Below are 23,744 nucleotides of genomic sequence, written 5' to 3' on the forward strand. Positions count from 1 at the left end.
ATGGGAGAGCAAATAAAGACGTCTTCTTCTTCTTCTTCTATGAACTGCAATGAGAATAATTCTATAACTTGTCCCAAGTTTCCATTGGCTTTGTGGGAGATAGGTGTTGCATCAGGTGTTGTTTTAGGATTTGGCATTGCTCTTTTTAGTGTTTACCTCACCATGCCTGTCTCTGATTATACCTTTCTCAAGCTTCCTCGCACACTCCATGTCCATGACCTTTGCATTCTCAGGTTTTTAGTCGCCTATTCACTACCTATACTATATATGATATATGGTACATGTTGTTTTTTGTACTCAAAGATTTTGTGGTTTTAGAGTAGCTAATAACTCGATGAATAATTTCCTGAAGCTGATAAGTATGTGATTTTTCAAATATAAACAAAAATTTATATATGATAGGCTTTTGAGGAGCTTATGCCAACTGAATCTTAAGGTATGTTATTTAGCATCGTTTCTGGGAATATTTTTATTGTAAAGAGTTTGCCTCAAGCTACATTTACATTTTAATTCTTGTAACGACTTTGAAATCTTTTAAAATCACATATCTTTGTGGAACGTTAAGGGTAAGACTGCACACATGATCGGGACCTTCCCTGACCCTCATGATCAAGCCTTGTAATAAGATATGAGTATGTGTACGACCTAAAAAGAGTTAATTTTGCTTGCATATTTATAATAAAAATAAGTAACATTGATAAGGATGCATAAATCTTCGAAAAACTCTAATGTTAAGAATGTACCCTCATTGTGTTAGTGTTGGCGAAAAGTTATCCCATAACACCTGAAAGTTATCAGTTGGATTTGCTGATATGGAGAATAAGCCCCCCCCCCCCCTTTTTAATTTGGTTACACCAACTAGCCAGCATAGCTAATGCTGTAAATTTATAGGAGGTACCTTTTTCGAACTGGGTATAAGCTTTTATTATTGCATTGTCCATGTTTGTTCGTCATGACAAAAAAATAAATTATAGATGGGGAAAAACCAATATCTAGATATTGATTCTTGGGGATTTGGGCTTACACTTTTTCTTTCACCGGATTCTTTAAATGTGTTGCACAAACCAACTAGGTAGCTCACATATGTGAACTAGTGATCATGGTCATTACCTCCATAAATAAATCTATGTTGATGAGTTTGTCAGGACTGAGGCAGGTCTTCCAGTGGTGTGAGCCATGCTGAAGTCTTTCCTGCAGATGGATTTCAACTAGTATCAATGTAGGATTTTTAATTGTTCATCAGAGTGTTTTACTAGTCTAGAGAAACTTAAGAATTTATCCAGATTAGGGATCGCCTTGGTTAAATATAGAAACTAAAGCAAGCTAATGTAAAACCATTTCAGATGTAATGCTATTCAGTTGTCATGTTTCTTTCTATCATATTTCCTTTCTTTGAAGGGTAATAATCTTATTTGGTACTTAGTTTATTTGATTCATTAATATTGGCTTACTCTAGTTTTTCTAGAGAATACTTATTTATTAAATGTAATATTTTGCAGAGATGACCCGGAGATCGACTCAAATGACTACACAACTCAGGTTCTTGCAGTTGCAGGATATTGCATGGTCTATATAGTAATGCAAACTTTTATGATCCCCGGTACTCTATTCTTGTCATTGCTTGCGGGGTCCCTTTTTGCAGTTCTCGGAGGTGTAGCTTTGATTGTGTTCAATGCTACAGCTGGTGCATCATCTTGCTGTTTCCTATGATAGTTGGACGACCTCTTCTCTTCTCTCTCTGGCCCGAAAAGCTGAGTTTCTTTCAAAAACAGGTGAACTTCGTACGCCTCTCTTTGGCTTCTATTGTGACGACTGAGAATTTTGTGACGTAATTAAGTCAATAAAGTATGTGATATGTGATGTGATTATAATTATGTGACTAAGTGATGATTAATTGTCTTATCTGTATATTAGAGTTTAGGAGCGTGGATAAAAACGTTCCAATTTAAAGAGTCAGCTTAAAAGTTAAGCTGCGATGTCGGGCCGTCAGGTAGAACGGAACCCGTCCTAATAAAGAGTTAAAAAATATAAAATGTGAATTATGTGTGATTGAATGAAAGGAATGTTTAAATAAAGTATTCCGTCCTAAGTGACGTGTTGACCGGAAAAGATAATGAGAAGCGTAATCGAAACGCTGAGCGTCGGGCCGTCAGGCTGAACGTGACCCGGTACGCGTAAAAGAGGATAAAGATTAAAGAGGGATAGATTCTATGATCAGACTTGAGTCGTTATGTGATTATATATGTGAGATTGTTGTATGTGAGCATGGCTATGTGATCTGTGATAGTTTTTGTGAATTTTAAAGGAATTACATGATTTAAATAAAGGTTTAATTAACCTTCGTGCATTTTTATAAAATCATTCGAGTAAGATAAAAACATGGGATTTGTTCTGTTATCTTCGTAGTGGTCCTAGAGACATTTTAAAAATGATAAGTGAATTTGATTGTTGGTCTTTGCATTTTAAATTGATTTTATGTGAAAAATGTTATTATTAAGACAAGATTGCGAAATTCATATAAAATCAACCGTCCACTCAAAATCTTATTATGAGTAATGGTTAAAAAGCTAATTTCGAGGCATACGTATTAAAAATGTCATTTTCAATAATTCTCGACTTCCCGAGAGAGATATATTTTATATTTAATCCTTGTTTCATTTTAGTAAAAAGAAGGGACAAATAAGAATGAAAAGGGAATTAGTTGAATTACAAATTTGCCCTTGTTTCTAAGTGGTATATAAACCCACTTTCCTTTCTTTTTCTTTCTTTTGTGCACTCACTTTCTCTTCTCTCTTTTCTCTCTTTCTCTCCCGAACCCTCTCTCTCTCTCTCTCTCTCTCTCTCTCTCTCAGCTTTCTTTAATCTCTCTCGGTATACCTCTCTTTTTCCTTGATTAATCTCACCAATCATCCCTAAATCTTCTTGATAAACACCTATATGTAGGTAGAAGAGTGTGCATGTGTGTATACCCACTTGCATGTAGATTTGTGTGTGTTGTGTGTGATGGATGTGTGTGTGTTCACCCGAGAACCACTTGGTTCTTGTTGTTGTTGTTGTTGATATCATCTTGTTTAAACATGATTCCTTGTAAATGAATGATAGAGAAGACGTGCATGCTGGTTATTTTGAGTAATTGATGGAAAACGGGGGTTTCGTGGTTGGACACCCTCGAATGAGGGCACCACCGTGAAGTCACCGCCACCGGTGATGAACTCCGGTGAACCAGTGGTGAGTTATGATGTGTAAACTGAACTCTAGACTATATACACTCGAATTTTAGTGTTTGCAGGTGGTGTTTTCTATAAAGCCGAATGGGTTTTTGTTTTTAAAAGAGATCATGTTGATTTTTGATAATGAAATTGATGGTGGATAGTTGTTGATAGAAAGTATAGAATTATTACAATTGATTTGTGATTTATAAACTTGAGATGATGCATGCATGTTGTGATTTAGGTGAAATTCGAATTCTTGGATTTGTGTTAAGAAATTTAGTTGGTTTAATCGATGAAAATGAGTGTTTGATATAATGAAGAGATGAATTTAAATTGCATGTGAGCATGTATGTATGTTTTGGTTCGAATTATTGTTGATAAAGAAAAGGGTGTTAGTTTATATGTTGGATTATGCTAAGATTAAAGATGCATGGTGTAATTTTGAGAAATTTGATTGTAGATATATGATTATGGTTCGAATTTTATGATTAAAAGAAAGGAGAATGATTCTTTAATGGTGATTGAATGAGTTATGTGCTTATGTGAACTAAAGTGAGTATTTGGTTGATTTTGTGTGATAGGGTCGAATAGGCCATAGGAATTAAAAGTCAAAAACTTGGTTTTGATGATCAAAAGGATGATTGAAGGTGTATAAGTGAATATCTATGAATTTGTTTGCTTGATTGTAGTATGTGGTATGAATTAAGGAATAAAAGAAAAGGGGAACTAAGTTGATTGATTTTAAAAGATATAAGTGATAGTTATGGACGTAAATGTTTGGTTGTGAATAAATTATGTACTCGTAAGAGTTATAATAGTGTGATTTGATAAATAGCTAAGAATAAGCAAGTGCGCTTTGATTATTAAGTATATAAGGATTTAAAAGTTACGAAAAGAGATATGCTATGTGCTATGTGCTTATATGTATAAGCTATATTCGTATGCTCGAGTCAAGGATATAATCGAGTTATCGTATAGAGTGATCGTTCCGGGAACGAGAGTTGAGAATCTAATTAAGGTTTTGGTTTTATTGTAGATTCGGACCGTGAGGGCATTCAGGCTAGGAAAGGAAAGGATTTACTAAGTGGCAGTAGTTCAACCTTCAAGAAAGCAAATCCAGGCAAGTAACTCTGATTACTTGTGAAAATGGTTAAAAAGAGAATGTTGTTCATACCATGTAGAGTATTGAACTGTTTAATTATGAAACCCTTGTTGAATTATGAAACCCTGATATTGATTTGAAGTACCCTTGTTCTTGATAATTTGTTATTGATAAGCTTATTGATTCCACCCTTTGATAATATGTCCTTTCTGTTCAAGTTATCTATTAAGCCATGAATCATATTGAACCCTCTGATTATCCTTGTTAACCCTGTTTAATGATACCCTGTTTCTCTTGATCACCCTATTGATCCCTAAACAAATGTTGATCCTTCTAACTTAAGTGCTTTGTTATCCTTGATACAGAATTCTTATGAATTGTTCCTTGCGTACCTTTGAATCACTCCCTGAACTTTGTTTCCTTAAAATCTGAATTAAGAAGGAGTTTCGACTTGAAAGAGTCCGAATGATTTCAAATGCTTGGTAATGATAAAAATGGATTTTAGAAAACCTATTTGTTTTTCCAACTCAAGGTTTTCCAAATGAATTCCGGATGGATTGGATTGGGACGTAAGAGGCTAGTGGGACTAGTCCAGTCATGGTAAGAGGCTAGCGGGGCTAGTCCAACTTAAGGCTGAATTTATGCCGATTGGTATCTTAAAGACCGGATGGAGGTCGGTACGGGTTGATCACCCGTACATAATGAAATGGAAAGATAAGTGATCCAATCAAGGGTTCAATTGATTATTTAAAAAGGGGAAACTGAAATTTTTTGTTTAGTAAATTGATGTTTGAAAATGAAAATGGTTTTTATTGCTTTAAAAAGAGTTGATTATGTTATCGTGAAGCTTAAAGCTCGAGAACCCTGATTCTTGAAATTGTTGATCATATGATTGATTCTATATATTGAAATACTGTTGCTTTCCTCTATTGAAAGATCTATTCTGATCCTTTAATGATTTGTGATGAATGTCGGCTTTCGTCCTGCCTTGAGCCTTGTTCCTTGAAAGCCCCATACTATTCTTCAGAAACCTTTCCTTAACCCAAAAGATAGAAATCTGCCACCTAGATCAGATAAAGTAGAATGCCCTGAGTTTGGTAAAGCATATTGTCAATTGATATTGTAGAACTGCTATATAGTTACTTGCTGAGTTTTATACTCATGTGTTTTGTTTTAATCTAACCATGGCAGTTAAGAAAGAAGATGGTCAGGCTTAGGCGCACTGCTCGTAAGAGCGTACCTGGTGGATCCTACCGTGTTGAGGGCTTCCGGTTGCCAGAGCAGGTAGTGGTAATTATGAGTGAGCTCACGCCTAGAAAGAAGTGTTTTAAGATACAATGGGTTATCTGTCGGTTCCCAGCCGGAATCGATATTGATTATTCAATAATATTTTGGGTTGTAAGTTATATTTTATGATTGGTAGTTGTGATCTTGTCTCATACTTTATCCTGTTGATCCTGTTAGTAGTTAATCGGGGTTTATGCATATTTAATTATTAGATTAGAGGTGTGTGAGTCCTCATTTCCTAACCCCCGAGATTGAGGGCGTCACAAGTTGGTATCAGAGTTACATGATCTAGTCTTTGAGACAAGTTAGGATTAAAAAGGGGTATTTTGGGAATATATCTTTATCGCGAGAGAGTTCGACTCATATAGCGTTGAGTTACACTATTAGGTATAGTCTAAGGAAAGTGTTTATTGGTAAAGCGGAAACTAGAGTTAGGGTGTGAGTTAGCTGGAAGCTTTATTTAACCTTAACATTGTTTCTTGGTTGTTGTTTTGTGTTTTCTCTCAGGATCCTAGTAGTGGTAGTGACTCAGACTCAGAGATTAGTTTGACTGGTACCCCTGTGGACCCCATTCCACCCTCTCCAGAGGAGCCTGTGTATGTTAGTTCAGACCCAGAGGAGGACCATTCTGAGAGTAGTGAGATCCCCATGCAGATTTCACCTTTGAGGCCAGATTCAGAGACCCTTGCCCCTGAGCCAGAGTCCGAGATGCCTAAGACTGTTCCTGTCAGTGTTGGTTGCAAGTTAGCCCAGGATCGAGACTTTGTGTACTCCCGCATTCCGGAGTTGGGAGCTTTGGTAGATAGGTTGATTCGGGATTCTAGACAGAGGACTTCAGTGGTGATGGAGGAGTGGAGAACTAGGATTCAGTTGGTGGAGCAGGTTGCCAGGAGGAGATTGGATGAGGGACCATCCACTAGTAATGCTGATGTTGAGGCCCGGAGGCTGCATAAGATCATTCGATGGATGTTGGTTGTGTTGAGAGAGATTCTAGATGATTAGACGGGACTGTTGGTTGAGCCCGTAGATTGTTGTTTTTCAGTGCCGGTAGGCTTTGGGATACTTGGTCAGATGTCGGGATCCCTTTTCATTTATCTTGTTGTATTTTAGATCATTGTTGTAGTAGTAGTAGTAGTAGTAGTAGTTGGAAGTTAGGGGTAGATAGGGGGTGTTTTCCAGTTTTTCCTCTGTTTAACCCTGCTATTTATTGTACCTTATCTCAGAACTTATGATATCCAGAATTATCTCTATGTACCCTTTGTTTAAATAAATCCATTGTCTTGCTTTCCATTGTGCACCTTGATTATCTTATAAATTGTTCTCAATACCATGTTTTAATACAATCATGTTTTCGTGTAACCATGTTTAAAGCTCATAAAACCCTATTCTGTGCCATGATAAAACAATACTGATATGAGAATTATGTAGTAATAGGATTGCATGTGCAAATTGGGTAAAAACTTAAAACCCAAAAAAGAGATTTCATAGAAACTATTGTTATATATATGCCATGCCATCGTATTGCTAAATAATTGCTCAATCAGGTTTGTAAGAAATGGCCAACTCACCAGATCACCAAGAAGAAGAAATTCCCACCCAAGACCCAGAAATAAACCCAGAAACCACTATGATGAGCAGACTTGCTCAGCTTTTGCAACAACCTGTGGCCCCTAAAGTTGGAAACTTTAAGCACTTTCAATCTGTTCATCCCCCAGAGTTCTTAGGTTTTCCAGACCCGATTAAAGCTCAGTCGTGGTTGAGAGAAATGGAAAAAGTTTTTGAGTTAGCAGAAGTTAAGGACGATAAGAAAGCTCAGTACGCAAGTTATTACCTGAAAGATGAAGCAAGTTTCTGGTGGGAGTCTTCTAAGGCGTTGTTGGAAGGCAAAGACTTGACATGTGAGAAGTTCACCGAGATGTTTCTAGAGAAGTATTTGCCAAGTTATATGCAAGATCAGTTGGAGATGAAATTTCTAGATCTTAGACAAGAGGAAATGTCAGTAGCAGAATATGAGATAAAGTTTTCGGAATTGTCTAGATTCGTACCTGAGTACGTGAATACAGAGGCGAAGAAGGCTAAGAGGTTCCAACAGGGACTCAAGCCGTGGATTAGGAGTCAAATAGCAATATTGGAGATTAAGAATTATGCTGCTTTGGTTCAGAAAGCAATGATAGTGGAAGGTGAGCGGGAAGCTGCAAGAAGAGAAAATAAAGGAAGAAAGAGGAAGTTTGAAAGCTCTGAGCAAGAGCAAGGAAGCTCAAAGTTCAGAGGGAAGTTTGGAAAGAATGGTGGAAGTCAAAACCAAAAGTTCCAGAAGTTTAGACCCGGTAATGGAGCTCAAAAGAACCGTTTCCAGAAAGCTGGACAACCGGGGAAGGATAGCAGACCCCAGATTCAAGAATGCAGGAATTGTGGAAAGAGACACCCGGGGAAGTGTAATAAGCTGGATATAGCGTGTTTTAAGTGCAACCAGAAGGGGCATTATTCTTCAGAATGTCCAAGTGGAGCGAGGAAGCCTGATTTGGCTTGTTTCAAGTGTGGTAAAGTGGGCCATATAGCCAGGAATTACAAGGAGCCTGTTCAAAAGGCTAATGTTCTCAGAATTGCTGGACCGCCGTCTCTCCCAGTGTCATCAGCTCAACCCAAAGCTAGAACCTTTAATATGACAATGAAAGAAGCGGTGCAAGATGTGGACGTGGTAGCAGGTATGCTTGTTATAAACTCAGTAGAAGTAAAAGTTTTGATGGATTCTGGAGCAACTAGATCTTTTATCTCTGAAAGTATTCTTGATAAGTTAAATTGTGTTGCGTATCCTTTAGAGCCTAATTTGATTATAGAAGTAGCAAATCAAGAGAAAGTTATTGCTAGAAAGATTTGTCCGGATTGTGAGGTGACTATAGAAGGTCGGCACTTTTCTGCTGACTTGATTCCTTTTAAGTTAGGAGAATTTGAGGTCATACTAGGAATGGATTGGTTGTCAAACCATGAAGTGCAAATAGAATGTAAAAGTAAGAAGGTGAAGTTAAGAACCAAGGATGCTGAGGAAGTGATATTTAAAGGAAAGAGGCAAGAGAAGAAATTTCTAACGGCTATTGAGGCAAGAAGATTAATACGTCAAGGATGCGAAGTTTATTTGGCTCATGTCGTGGACGTGGAGAAAGAATCTGTGAAGATCGAGGATATTCCGGTAGTAAGAGATTTTTCGGATGTGTTTCCTGATGAATTTTCTGGACTACCTCCAGACAGAGAGATCGAGTTTACGAATGATTTGGCTCCTGGTACGGAACCAGTGTCGAAAGCTCCCTATCGCATGGCGTCGGTCGAGATGAAGGAATTGGCAGCTCAGTTGCAAGAATTGTTGGACAAAGGAGTGATCCGACCGAGTGTATCCCCGTGGGGCGCACCGGTGTTATTTGTAAAGAAAAAGGATGGAAGTATGAGGTTGTGCATTAATTACCGCGAACTGACTAAGTTGACAATCAAGAATAAGTACCCTCTACCGCGGATCGATGACTTGTTTGACCAGTTAAAAGGAGCTTCGTGTTTCTCAAAGATTGATTTAAGATCTGGGTATCATCAGTTAAAGATTAAAGCGGAAGATATACCCAAGACAGCGTTCCGAACGAGATACGGACACTATGAGTTTTTGGTAATGACATTTGGCTTGACGAATGTGCCAGCTGCATTTATGGATCTTATGAACAGAGTATTCAAGCAGTATTTGGATAAGTTTGTTATTGTGTTTATCGACGATATACTGATTTACTCCAAGACGGAAGAAGATCATAAAGAGCATTTGAGGATTTCCTTGGAAATTCTGCGAAAAGAGAAACTATATGCGAAGTTTTTAAAGTGCGAATTCTGGCTAAAGGAAGTGCAATTTCTTGGTCATGTAGTTAATAAAGAAGGAATTAAAGTGGACCCAGCCAAGATAGAAGCTGTAATGAATTGGGAAAGACCCAGGACTCCGACAGAAGTCAGAAGTTTTCTGGGATTAGCCGGATATTATAGAAGATTTGTGCAAGATTTCTCTAAGATTGCCGTTCCATTGACAAAATTGACGAGAAAGAACGAGAAGTTTGTTTGGACATAAAAGTGCGAGGAAATTTTTCAAGAGTTAAAGAAGAGATTGGTAACCGCCCCAGTGTTGGTGTTACCTGATGATAAAGGGGAATTTGTGATATTCAGTGATGCTTCATATAAAGGACTTGGATGCGTGTTAATGCAACACGGGAAGGTAATAGCATATGCGTCAAGGCAACTCAAGCCGCACGAGCAAAAGTATCCAACGCACGATTTGGAATTGGCAGCAATTGTGTTTGCTCTTAAGATTTGGAGGCATTATTTGTACGGGGAAAAGTGTGAGATTTATACGGATCATAAAAGTTTAAAGTATATCTTTACTCAGAAAGAATTGAATATGCGACAAAGAAGGTGGTTGGAATTGATCAAAGATTATGATTGTGCGATAAACTATCATCCTGGAAAGGCTAATGTGGTAGCTGATGCTTTAAGTCAAAAAGAAAGATTGAATACGTTAACGTCATCAGAGGTATTGATCAAGGACTTTGAAAAGATGGAAATAGAGGTGCAGACTCCAGAATTTGGAAGTGAAGCTATATTTACAATGCTGTTTCAACCCGAGATTTTGGAAAAGATTCGATGTTGTCAAGAGCAAGTGATGAATCATGAAAAGGATAAGTTGACGGGAGAAGAAATTAAAGCTCAAAAGGATGAAAAAGGGATATACCACGTTAACTCACGTATTTGGATACCTAATGTCGTGGAACTAAAGCACGAGATTTTGCAAGAAGCGCATAACTCGAGATTTTCAATTCACCCTGGAAGTACGAAGATGTACCAGGATTTAAAAGAAAGTTATTGGTGGCCAAACATGAAAAAGGAAATTGCGGAATGGATAAGTAAATGTTACACGTGCCAAAGAGTCAAAGTGGAACATCAAAGGCCAAGCGGATTACTTCAGCCACTGGACATACCCGAATGAAAATGGGAGCATATAGCGATGGATTTCGTGGTAGGATTACCTAAAACCAAGTCAAATCACGATGCGATTTGGGTGGTAATCGATCGGTTGACAAATTTAGCACATTTATTGCCGATAAACGAAAGGTTTTCATTAGAAAAGTTTGTCAAATTGTATCTGGATGAGATCGTGATGCGTCATGGAGTTCCTGTATCTATCGTGTCAGATAGAGATCTAAGGTTTAATTCGAGATTTTGGCGACAATTCCATGATCATTTGGGAACGAAATTGAAAATGAGTACGGCATATCATCCCCAGACAGACGGACAAAGTGAAAGGATAATTCAGACGATTGAAGATATGTTGCGAACCTGTGCAATAGATTTCAAAGGAAATTGGGACGATCATTTGCCCTTAATTGAGTTTTCCTACAACAACAGTTATCACGCGAGTATTGGCATGCCGCCTTATGAAGCGTTGTATGAAAGAAAGTGTAGATCCCCTACTTATTGGGACGAAGTTGGTGAGCGCAAGAATAGTTCAGCAAACGAAGGAAAAGGTTGAAACGATTCAAAAGAGATTAATTGCAGCTCAAGATCGACAGGCAAAGTACGCAAATCAAGAACAGAAAGATGTGCAATTCGAAATTGGAGACAAAGTCTTGTTATAAATATCTCCTTGGAAAGGTTTAACTCGATTCGGAAAGAAAGGAAAGCTGAGTCCAAGGTACACTGGACCATTTGAAGTATTGCGACAAGTTAGGAAAGTGGCGTATGAATTGGCGCTACCTCCGCAAATGCAACATCTGCACAATGTATTTCATGTCTCTCTTCTAAAGAAGTATAATGCTGATGCGAGCCATGTGATCGAGTTGGATGTTGGATTTTTAATGCAGCGGGGGCATGACAAAACACTTTTACACATATAAAATCCAAATAAAAGCATACAGATCATGAATAAAAATTCGAGGGATCGGATCTAACCTTTAAAATAATTCGGAGACAACGATCAGAGATCCTTAGCAGTTGCTCCTCAAGTGTGAAGAACTCCACCGGTATCCACCAAGAAAACGATGTTAAGGAGGAGGAAGGAGGTGGAGAGAATTGGGTTTTCCAAACTTTTTGGGTTTTTGGGGTTCAAATAAAATGGGGTCTATAATAGTATATTTATAGGCAAAATTTTCAGCTGAAATTTTCCCATAAATAATATTATTATTATCCCATTTATTATTCTCATTAATAATTAAAACACCTTTTAATTATTAATCCTTTTTCTAAACACTTTAGAAATAATTCTCTCTCTTGATTTAATTTCCAAAAATTAAATCCTTTAATTAATAATATTAAGAACTTTTCTTAATTAATTTATAATCAATTAAATCTCATTTAATCAATTATTAAATTTGCCAATTAATTATTTATTTCATAAATAAATAATTATTAGCCATTATTAATTAATTCCTCCACCATTAAATCATTCTCTTTTTATGGTGTGACCCTGTAGGTTCAATATTAAGCCGGTAGTAGAAATAAATAATAATAAAACTATTTTATCATTATTTATATAAATTCTCTAATTTATTAAATATGATTAATTAATTAATCACATTTATTCTACATCGTGAGGGATACTTCTCAGCATATCGCGACTATCCGGATAATATGAATTCACTGCTTAGAATACCAAGAACCTATTCAGTGAATAGTTACCGTACAATAAACTCCTTCTACCCTACAATGTCCCGATTAAATACAAGGCATGGAACTCGTGTCAAGCCTATCTAATTTAATCACTTGCTTACCATTTACTATGCGTAGTTCTATGCAAATTAGAAACTCCTTTCTAATTTCATTCACTCTGGCCAGAGATTCCTGAACTAGCATAAGTGGATCAGCCTTGAACATTCGCTTCCTTCACTGGAAGGGGTAGATCCTTTATTGATCATACACTATCTTCGTGTACAAATTCCTATACCCAGTAGAGCCCTAATAATTGTCCCTGGAGGCTAAGAACTAAACCAAAGCATAGTTCAGTGTACACAAGATGACTATGATGACCTCAAGTCTAAGGATACTTGTACAACTATCACTATGTGAACAACTGCTGACACGTGAGTGAACTCCATCAGTTGTTCAGCTGGGCGAGTCATGTTCAGTGAACTTATTCTATAATAAGCACCTACATACTAGCTATAGTGTCACCACACAAATGTCTATGAGAACAGACATCCTTCATAATGAAGCAAGCATAGTATGTACCGATCTTTGCGGATTATTAATTACCAGTTAGTAATCCTACGACCAGGAACTATTTAAGTTTAGAGTTATCATCTTTTAGGTCTCACTATTATGATCTCATCATAATCCATAAAAAGCTTTACTCTAAACTATGGTATATCTTATTTAAACACTTAAATAGATAAAGCCCGTAATAAAAATAAAACAAGTCTTTTATTAATATCAATGAAATTAAAACAGATTACATAAAAGTTATTCCTAAATCCTCATACATGATTGGACTTAGGACATATTCATTTCAATCTCCCACTTGTACTAAAGCCAATCACTCTGGTATCTAATACCCATCTTGTCTTTATGACGATCAAAGTGACTTTCATAAAGTAGCTTTGTGAGTGGGTCTGCTATGTTGTTATGTGTGTCAACTCTAATTCAATACAACACAAGAAATGTTATCGCGCTCCCACTAACCCTTTTGTAGACGCATGGTTCATCTACGTTTTTGATAAAATCAAACTCTTTGATTGTCTCATCAAAACGAATGTTCCATCTTTCGAGAAGCTTGCTTTAAACCACATATGGTTCGCAGTAGCTTACACACTAGGTTTTCATTTCCCTCGGAAAGAAAACCATCTGGCTATATGCCAGATCTCATAGTCGTAGTAAGCAGCAATCGCAAGCAAAATCCGAACTGATTTTAACAGGGCTACAGGTAAAAGGTTTCATCAAAGTCAATCCATTGCCTTTGTTTGAATCCTTTTGCCACAAGCCTGGCCTTATAGGTCTCCACCTGGCCATCTGCTATAATCTATCTTTTGTATACCGTATACATAGATTCCATTATGGATTTCATGGCACTATGCCATTTCTCTGAGTCAACACTACTCATAGCCTCATTATAGGTCACAGGGTCGTCATCATCAATGATAGACAACTCATTGTCATTCTCAATGACAAGGCCATATTACCTCTCAGGTTGGCGAGACACTCTCCCTGATCTATGAATGGGTTGTTTCACAAAAGGTTGTTCAGTCAGAACAGGTATTTCCACTTGATCCGTAGTAGTTTGTGCTTCTTGAACTTCATCAAGTTCAATTTTGCTCCCACTATTTCCTTCAAGGATAAACTCCTTTTCCAAGAAGGTAACATGTCTGGAGACAAACACCCGATGATCGGTGTAAAAGTAATACCCTAAAGTCTCTTTAGGATATCCCACAAAACTATATTTTACGGATCGATATTCCAGCTTATCTGTGTCAACTTACTTGACATAAGCTGGACATCCCCAAATCTTAACGTGTTTAAGACTCGGTTTCCTTTCTTTCCATATCTCATACGAAGTTTGAGGAACAGATTTTGGAAGGCACCATATTCAGTAAATATGCTGAGGTTTCCAATGCATAACCCCATAGGAATACTGGAAGATTTGCATAGCTCATCATGGACCGAACTATGTCTAACAAAGTTCAATTTCTCCTTTCAGATACCAATCTAGAGGAGTCCACTGGGAGACTATACCATTTACTTTGAGATAATCTAGAAACACTCCATTAAAGTATTCACCACCTCGATCTAATCGAAGAATTATAATACTACGTTTGGTTTATTTCTCCACTTCATACTTATATTCTTTGAACTTTTCAAAGGCCTCAGACTTGTGTTTCATCAAACACATATCCGAATCTAGATCTATCATCTATGAAAGTAATGAAGTATGAAAATCCACCCATGACTTGCTTAGACATTGGTCCACATACATCTGTGTATACCATTCCTAGCAAATTTGCAGTCCTCTCTCCATGTCTACTAAATGGAGACTGCAATGCCACTATAAAGTGAGATTTTCATCATCCCTTTTCTTTTATTAGTTTGTTCAATCTGAAGTAAATTATGTCACATATATACAGACCATTATTTAAAGCACCGCGTCCATAAAGAATATTATCTCTAAGAATAGAACATTCATTATTCTCAATAATAAATGAAAATCCAGCCAAGTCTAACATGGGAATAATATTCCTCACAATCGAGGGAACAAAATAACAATTATTTAAAACAATAGTCTTGCCCATAGGCATATGTAAATAAAATGATTCTACATCTTCAGCAGCAACTCTTGCTCCATTTCCCATCAGTAGAATCACCTCCTCTTCCTCAAGAGTCCTACTTCTCCTTGGTCCCTGCAACAAATTGCAGATTTGAGAACCACAGGCGGTATCTAATACCCAAGTAGAAATTTGATTTAATGACATATTCACTTCTATCATGAACATACCTGAATCAGAAGCGGCAGTCTCACTACCCTTCTTCTTCTTCAATTCTGCAAGGTAAACCTTGCAGTTACTCTTCCAGTACCCCACCTTGTTACAGTGAAAGCAAACAACTTTGCTCTTGGGGTCTTCAGCTTTTGGTGGAACCGGCATTTTCTCACCTACTTTCTTCTTCTTGGAAGAGTTCCTCTTCCTTTTCTTAGGATTGGAACCTTCACCAATTAGAAGAACAGAACTCTTCTTAGGGGGGAAATTCGATTCCGCAGTCTTCAACATGTTGTGGAGTTCAGGCAGGCTGACATCCAACTTATTCATGTGAAAGTTCACAACAAACTGCGAGAACGAACTCGGAAGCGATTGCAAGACCAGGTCTTGGCTCAGCTCCCCATTCATGGCAAAACCAAGTTGTCCAAGACGTTCAATCAAATTGATCATCTTAAGTACATGGTCATTCACAGATGTTCCCTCAGACATCCTACAACCGAACAGCTCTTTTAATATCTCATATCGAGCTGTCCTCCCCGCCACATCATACAACTCTTGTAGATGCATTAGGATAGTGTGAGCATCCATATGCTCATGTTGCTTCTGTAGCTCAATGTTCATGGAAGCTAGCATGATGTATTGAGCAACATTTGCATCATCTATCCACTTATGATACACAACATGTTCATCATTATGTGCATCACTAGCAGGTTCAGTAGGCTTAGGTGAGTCAATCACGTATTCCAGCTTCTCAATCCTGAGAACAATTCTCAAGTTTCGAAGCCAGTCAGCATAATTAGGACCAGTCAATTTGTGAGCATCTAGTATGCTCCTGAGTGATAGTGCAGAAGACATAATGTATATTGTAAATCTGTAAATGATAAACACATAACAACACTTAGCAAATATTCGATTTCATTTTAAAACACTATATGAATCGGGTCTTTATTCATAAGTGGCTCCCACTAGTTTATCTAATTTATTCAACCCCTACGTGAAAAATTAAGCATTCATAATGCTAGTGGGAATAGGGATCCTACATTCCATTACACAACCCCGGCTGTAGCACGAACCGCCATGTAATGTTCAATAGGCAGACAACTCTTGTCAATTACATCTAATGTTATTCCCTAATCAAACTTTAGCCTCTTGAATAATTGAGTCTCGGCTGTGGCACGACAAACTCAATATTCTAAGTCAAGTCAAACCCAACATTCCGTACAGTTGAATCAGTCCCCAAAGGCCCACGGCTGTAGCACGTACCGAACTTTAGATTCTTATTCAATGTACACATCTCTATATAATAGACAAGTATTTCTTATTTCGAAATCAAAGCCCTCGGCTGTAGCACGAACCGACAATGATTCAAAAATAAGAACTACTTTTCTATCATGTTGGAAGGTTATGACCGACACAAGCCCGTTGTGTCATTGGCCAATTACTACTTGATATTATTTAATTTTAGAGGGATTATATTACGTTACAATCATAATCATATTATAAAGAGATTCTTCCTTTTAAATTAAATAATCAGATGATTCCCAGATCGGGTGGAGCAGTGTCAAGAGGCGTCACTTAATAACCCTTTCTTACAGATAGAAATCTGTTGTTGACAGAATCATCCTTTCTCTCATATCGAAAATTCATATTCAATTACGTGTTTCATAAACACAAGAATCTCATGATTGTATTCATAATATTGTTATTAAGGTTATGAAATAATTTCACTATACTAGGTTGTCTAACAAACGCCTTATGTTCATTTAAGTTCACCTAAATCTATCATCGCATGATAAACTAAGCATATATCACATATATAAACATGAATAAACATCAAGGTAGGCATGTTACATCATCTAGCACATTATTCTAAGCATTATACATCTCTATGTATCACATGAAGCATTTAAAAGCAATTAAAACAGTCAAAAACAGCTTTAAAATACTTCATAGAAATATAAAAAAGTTCAAAACTTTTATATAAACTAAAATTAATCACTCCATTAGATCCGTCTCGTAAAAACGAATCCAACGGTATATTGCACGCCTAAAACGGAGTTACGAAACTCCGAGAAAATCAATTTTAATGTAAACAGTCGGGCTGTAACGCAATACAGGAACGCGTTACAAGCCCTGTAACGCATTCCGGTGATGCGTTACAACCCTTTTAAGCCATTAAAAGGTGTAACACATTCCGTGAATGCGCCACAGGTGTGTAACGCATTCCCGGAATGCGCGACACCCCTATATATATATATTTTTATTTTTTTGCAGCAGCCGCCGTCTTTTCCTCGGAAAACGAGCCGCCTGACATTCTCTGTCGACTCTGCCATGTCTGTCTTTGCTTTGCTTTCAACACAGCAGCCACACAACAGATATACAAACATATATATATACAACAGACTTACAATTTATATATATATGATTATTTAATTACGAAATTTAATTGAAACAACTTCAAAAATTCATAATAAAAAATCTATACATCATAAAATTATGAAAAAAAATACCCAGATGATCTACAACACTTGTAGAACCCAGATCAACATTCAAAATTATTATGAGAAACGATTTCTCATCAAACAAAATTAATCCATGATATAACTTGTAAAAATCATAATTAATTCATACAAGCACATAAAATTCTGAAATTTTTACCACAGATCTATATGCATACAACCTATGCTCTGATACCATTGTTGAATTTTTAACACAGCGGGGGCATGGCAAAACACTTTTACACAAATAAAATCCAAATAAAAGCATACAGATCATGAATAAAAATTCGAGGGATCGGATCTAACCTTTAAAATAATTCGGAGACAACGATCAGAGATCCTTAGCAGTTGCTCCTCAAGTGTGAAGCACTCCACCGATATCCACCAAGAAAACGATGTTAAGGAGGAGGAAGGAGGTGGAGAGAATTGGGTTTTCCAAACTTTTTGGGTTTTTGGGGTTCAAATAAAATAGGGTCTATAATAGTATATTTATAGGCAAAATTTTCAGCTGAAATTTTTTCATAAATAATATTATTATTATCCCATTTATTATTCTCATTAATAATTAAAACACCTTTTAATTATTAATCCTTTTTCTAAACACTTTAGAAATAATTCCATCTCTTGATTTAATTTCCAAAAATTAAATACTTTAATTAATAATATTAAGAACTTTTCTTAATTAATTTATAATCAATTAAATCTCATTTAATCAATTATTAAATTTGCCAATTAATTATTTATTTCACAAATAAATAATTATTAGTCATTATTAATTAATTCCTCCACCATTAAATCATTCTCTTTTTATGGTGTGACCCTGTAGGTTCAATATTAAGCCGGTAGTAGAAATAAATAATAATAAAACTATTTTATCATTATTTATATAAATTCTCTAATTTATTAAATATGATTAATTAATTAATCACATTTATTCTACATCGTGAGGGATACTTCTCAGCATATCGCGACTATCCGGATAATATGAATTCACTGCTTAGAATACCAAGAACCTATTCAGTGAATAGTTACCGTACAATAAACTCCTTCTACCCTACAATGTCCCGATTAAATACAAGGCATGGAACTCGTGTCAAGCCTATCTAATTTAATCACTTGCTTACCATTTACTATGCGTAGTTTTATGCAAATTAGAAACTCCTTTCTAATTTCATTCACTCTGGCCAGAGATTCCTGAACTAGCATAAGTGGATCAGCCTTGAACATTCGCTTCCTTCACTGGAAGGGGTAGATCCTTTATTGATCATACACTATCTTCGTGTACAAATTCCTATACCCAGTAGAGCCCTAATAATTGTCCCTGGAGACTAAGAACTAAACCAAAGCATAGTTCAGTGTACACAAGATGACTATGATGACCTCAAGTCTAAGGATACTTGTACAACTATCACTATGTGAACAACTGCTGACACGTGAGTGAACTCCATCAGTTTTTCAGCTGGGCGAGTCATGTTCAGTGAACTTATTCTATAATAAGCACCTACATACTAGTTATAGTGTCACCACACAAATGTCTATGAGAACAGACATCCTTCATAATGAAGCAAGCATAGTATGTACCGATCTTTGCGGATTATTAATTACCAGTTAGTAATCCTACGACCAGGAACTATTTAAGTTTAGAGTTATCATCCTTTAGGTCTCACTATTATGATCTCATCATAATCCATAAAAAGATTTACTCTAAACTATGGTATATCTTATTTAAACACTTAAATAGATAAAGCCCGTAATAAAAACAAAACAAGTCTTTTATTAATATCAATGAAATCAAAACATATTACATAAAAGTTATTCCTAAATCCTCATACATGATTGGACTTAGGACATATTCCTTTCATTGGAACCAGTGGAAATCCAACCAGGTTTGTCCTATGTGGAACAGCCAGTGCGAATTTTGGATCGAAAAGAAAGGACGCTTAGAAATAAAGTTGTACCTCTAGTTAGAGTGTTGTGGAGAAATCCATTAGTTGAAGAATCGACTTGGGAATTAGAAAGCGAAATGAAAGAAAAGTATCCCCATCTATTTGCGTAGATTAGATTCTGGGGACAGAATCCTTTTAAGGAGGGTAGATTGTGACGACTGAGAATTTTGCGACGTAATTAAGTCAATAAAGTATGTGATATGTGATGTGATTATAATTATGTGACTAAGTGATGATTAATTGTCTTATCTGTATATTAGATTTTAGGAGCGTGGATTAAAATATTCCAATTTAAAGAGTCAGCTTAAAAGTTAAGTTGTGGTGTCGGGCCGTCAAGTAGAACGGAACCCGTCCTAATAAAGAGTTAAAGAATATAAAATGTAAATTTTGTGTGATTGAATGAAAGGAATGTTTAAATAAAGTATTTCGTCCTAAGTGACGTGTTGACCGGAAAAGATAATGAGAAGCGTAATCGAAACGCTGAGTGTCGGGCCGTCAGGCTGAACGTGACCCGGTACGCGTAAAAGAGGATAAAGATTAAAGAGGGATAGATTCTATGATCATACTTGAGTCGTTATGTGATTATATATGTGAGATTGTTGTCTGTGAGCATGGTTATGTGATCTGTGATAGTTTTTGTGAATTTTAAAGGAATTACATGATTTAAATAAAGGTTTAATTAACCTTCGTGCATTTTTATAAAATCATTCGAGTAAGATAAACACATGGGATTTGTTCTGTTATCTTCGTAGTGGTCCTAGAGACTTTTTAAAAATGATAAGTGAATTTGATTGTTGGTCTTTGCATTTTAAATTGATTTTATGTGAAAAATGTTATTATTAAGACAAGATTGCGAAATTCATATAAAATCAACCGTCCGCTCAAAATCTTATAAAAATGAGTTATGATGTGTAAACTGAACTCTAGACTATATACACTCGAATTTTAGTGTTTGCAGGTGGTGTTTTCTATAAAGCCGAATGGGTTTTTGTTTTTAAAAGAGATCAAGTTGATTTTTGATATTGAAATTGATGGTGGATAGTTGTTGATAGAAAGTATAGAATAATTACAATTGATTTGTGATTTATAAACTTGAGATGATGCATGCATGTTGTGATTTAGGTGAAATTCGAGTTCTTGGATTTGTGTTAAGAAATTTAGTTGGTTTAATCGATGAAAATGAGTGTTTGATATAATGAAGAGATGAATTTAAATTGCATGTGAGCATGTATGTATGTTTTGGTTCGAATTATTGTTGATAAAGAAAAGGGTGTTAGTTTAAATATTGGATTATGCTAAGATTAAAGATGCATGGTGTAATTTTGAGAAATTTGATTGTATATATATGATTATGGTTTGAATTTTTGTGATTAAAAGAAAGGAGAATGATTCTTTAATGGTGATTGAATGAGTTATGTGCTTATGTGAACTAAAGTGAGTATTTGGTTGATTTTGTGTGATAAGGCCGAATAGGCCATAGGGATTAAAAGTCAAAAACTTGGTTTTGATGATCAAAAGGATGATTGAAGGTGTATAAGTGAATATCTATGAATTTGTTTGCTTGATTGTAGTATGTGGTACGAATTAAGGAATAAAAGAATAGGGGAACTAAGTTGATTGATTTTAAAAGATATAAGTGATAGTTATGGACGTAAATGTTTGGTTGTGAATAATTTATGTACTCGTAAGAGTTATAATAGTGTGATTTGAGAAATAGCTAAGAATAAGCAAGTGCGCTTCGATTATTAAGTATATAAGGATATAAAAATTACGAAAAGAGATATGCTATGTGCTATGTGCTTATATGTATAAGCTATATTCGTATGCTCGAGTCAAGGATATAATCGAGTTATCGTATAGAGTGATCGTTCCGGGAACGAGAGTTGAGAATCTAATTAAGGATTTGGTTTTATTGTAGATTCGGACCGTGAGGGCATTCAGGCTAGGAAAGGAAAGGATTTACTAGGTGGCAGTAGTTCAACCTTCAGGAAAGCAAATCCAGGCAAGTAACTCTGATTACTTGTGAAAATGGTTAAAAAGAGAATGTTGTTCATACCATGTAGAGTATTGAACTATTTAATTATGAAACCCTTGTTGAATTATGAAACCCTGATATTGATTTGAAGTACCCTTGTTCTTGATAATTTGTTATTGATAAGCTTATTGATTCCACCCTTTGATAATTTGTCCTTTCTGTTCAAGTTATCTATTAAGCCATGAATCATATTGAACCCTCTGATTATCCTTGTTAACCCTGTTTAATGATACCCTGTTTCTCTTGATCACCCTATTGATCCCTAAACAAATGTTGATCCTTCTAACTTAAGTGCTTTGTTATCCCTGATACAGAATTCTTATGAATTGTTCCTTGCGTACCTTTGAATCACTCCCTGAACTTTGTTTCCTTAAAATCTGAATTAAGCATGAGTTTCGACTTGAAAGAGTCCGAATAATTTCAAATGCTTGGTAATGATAAAAATGGATTTTAGATAACCTATTTGTTTTTCTAACTCAAGGTTTTCCAAATGAATTCCTGATGGATTGGATTGGGACGTAAGAGGCTAGTGGGACTAGTCCAGTCATGGTAAGAGGCTAGCGGGGCTAGTCCAACTTAAGGCTGAAATTATGCCGATTGGTACCTTAAAGACCGGATGGAGGTCGGTACGGGCTGATCACCCGTACATAATGAAATGGAAAGATAAGTGATCCAATCAAGGGTTCTAATTGATTATTTAAAAAGGGGAAACTGAAACTTTTTGTTCAGTAAATTGATGTTTGAAAATGAAAATGGTTTTTATTGCTTTGAAAAGAGTTGATTATGTTATCGTGAAGCTTAAAGCTCGAGAACCCTGATTCTTGAAATTGTTGATCATATGATTGATTCTATATATTGAAATACTGTTGCTTTCCTCTATTGAAAGATCTATTCTGATCCTTTAATGACTTGTGATGAATATCGGATTTCGTCCTGCCTTGAGCCTTGTTCCTTGAAAGCCCCATACTATTCTTCAGAAACCTTTCCTTAACCCAAAAGATGGAAATCTGCCACCTAGATCAGATAAAGTAGAATGCCCCGAGTTTGGTAAAACATATTGTGAATTGATATTGTAGAACTGCTATATAGTTACTTGCTGAGTTTTATACTCATGTGTTTTGTTTTAATCTAACCGTGGCAGTTGAGCAAAAAGATGGTCAGGCTTAGGCGCACTGCTCGTAAGAGCGTACCTGGTGGTCCCTACCGTGTTGAGGGCTTCCGGTTGCCAGAACAGGTAGTGGTAATTATGAGTGAGCTCACGCCTAGAAAGAAGTGTTTAAAGATACAATGGGTTATCTGTCGGTTCCCAGCCGGAATCGATATTGATTATTCAATAATATTTTGGGTTGTAAGTTATATTTTATGATTGGTAGTTGTGATCTTGTCTCATACTTTATCCCGTTGATCCTGTTAGTAGTTAATCGGGATTTATGCATATTTAATTATTAGATTAGAGGTGTATGAGTCCTCATTTCCTAAACCCGAGATTGAGGGCGTCACATCTATACTTGGCTTTGCTGTGTTTGCAGACTAATACAATTCTGTACTTACTCGGGTGGCTAAAAGACATGATTCCTTACTGAAATACATGCTTTTTTTAAGAGTTACCCCAACTTTGCCAAATACTTTCATTAATCTTGCTTCACCCATCGTTGGTATACCTTTTCACATATTCTTCTTGGGAACTTTGATTTGTCTCATTCCTGCTGCTTTCGTAACTGTCAGGGATTTTACTTATTCATTAGGAAACTGAGCTCCATTGGTGATCTCTATGATATGCACTCCATAGCCACCCGCTTTCTTATAGGAATAGTAACAGTAACACCGACACTGATTAACAAATTTTAACATTTCATTGTCTGATAAGTTGGATAAGCTGCACTACCGCCATTCACTTTAACCTCCAGTTTACCCCATCCAAGTTCCTTTTATTGAGATGTTTCTTGATTCTTTGAACTATGAGTGGTTAGATTCTTCAGAAGGTGGTACTGCACGCCTTTTATGGAATTTGTATATATTAAATGCAGGAATCAATGTAAATGATTCAATACAGAATGTAGCTGACATTATACATGTAAATGATGTACCATCCTGTTTTTTTCATATTTAGAAGATCTGATTTATGCGAGAGTTGAAATTATCCGGTAGATGTTACATAGCTTGTTTTTGCAATGTGGCAGACGGAGTT

General features: G+C 36.2%; 1 pseudogene; it reads left to right on the plus strand.

Moving 5' to 3' along the window:
- On the plus strand, nucleotides 1-23,464 carry LOC141664860 (putative membrane protein At4g09580; annotated as a pseudogene).
- The last annotated feature ends 280 nt before the right edge of the window (nucleotides 23,465-23,744 follow it).

Source organism: Apium graveolens, chromosome 6, assembly GCF_009905375.1.
Source record: "Apium graveolens cultivar Ventura chromosome 6, ASM990537v1, whole genome shotgun sequence".
NCBI lineage: Eukaryota > Viridiplantae > Streptophyta > Magnoliopsida > Apiales > Apiaceae > Apium > Apium graveolens.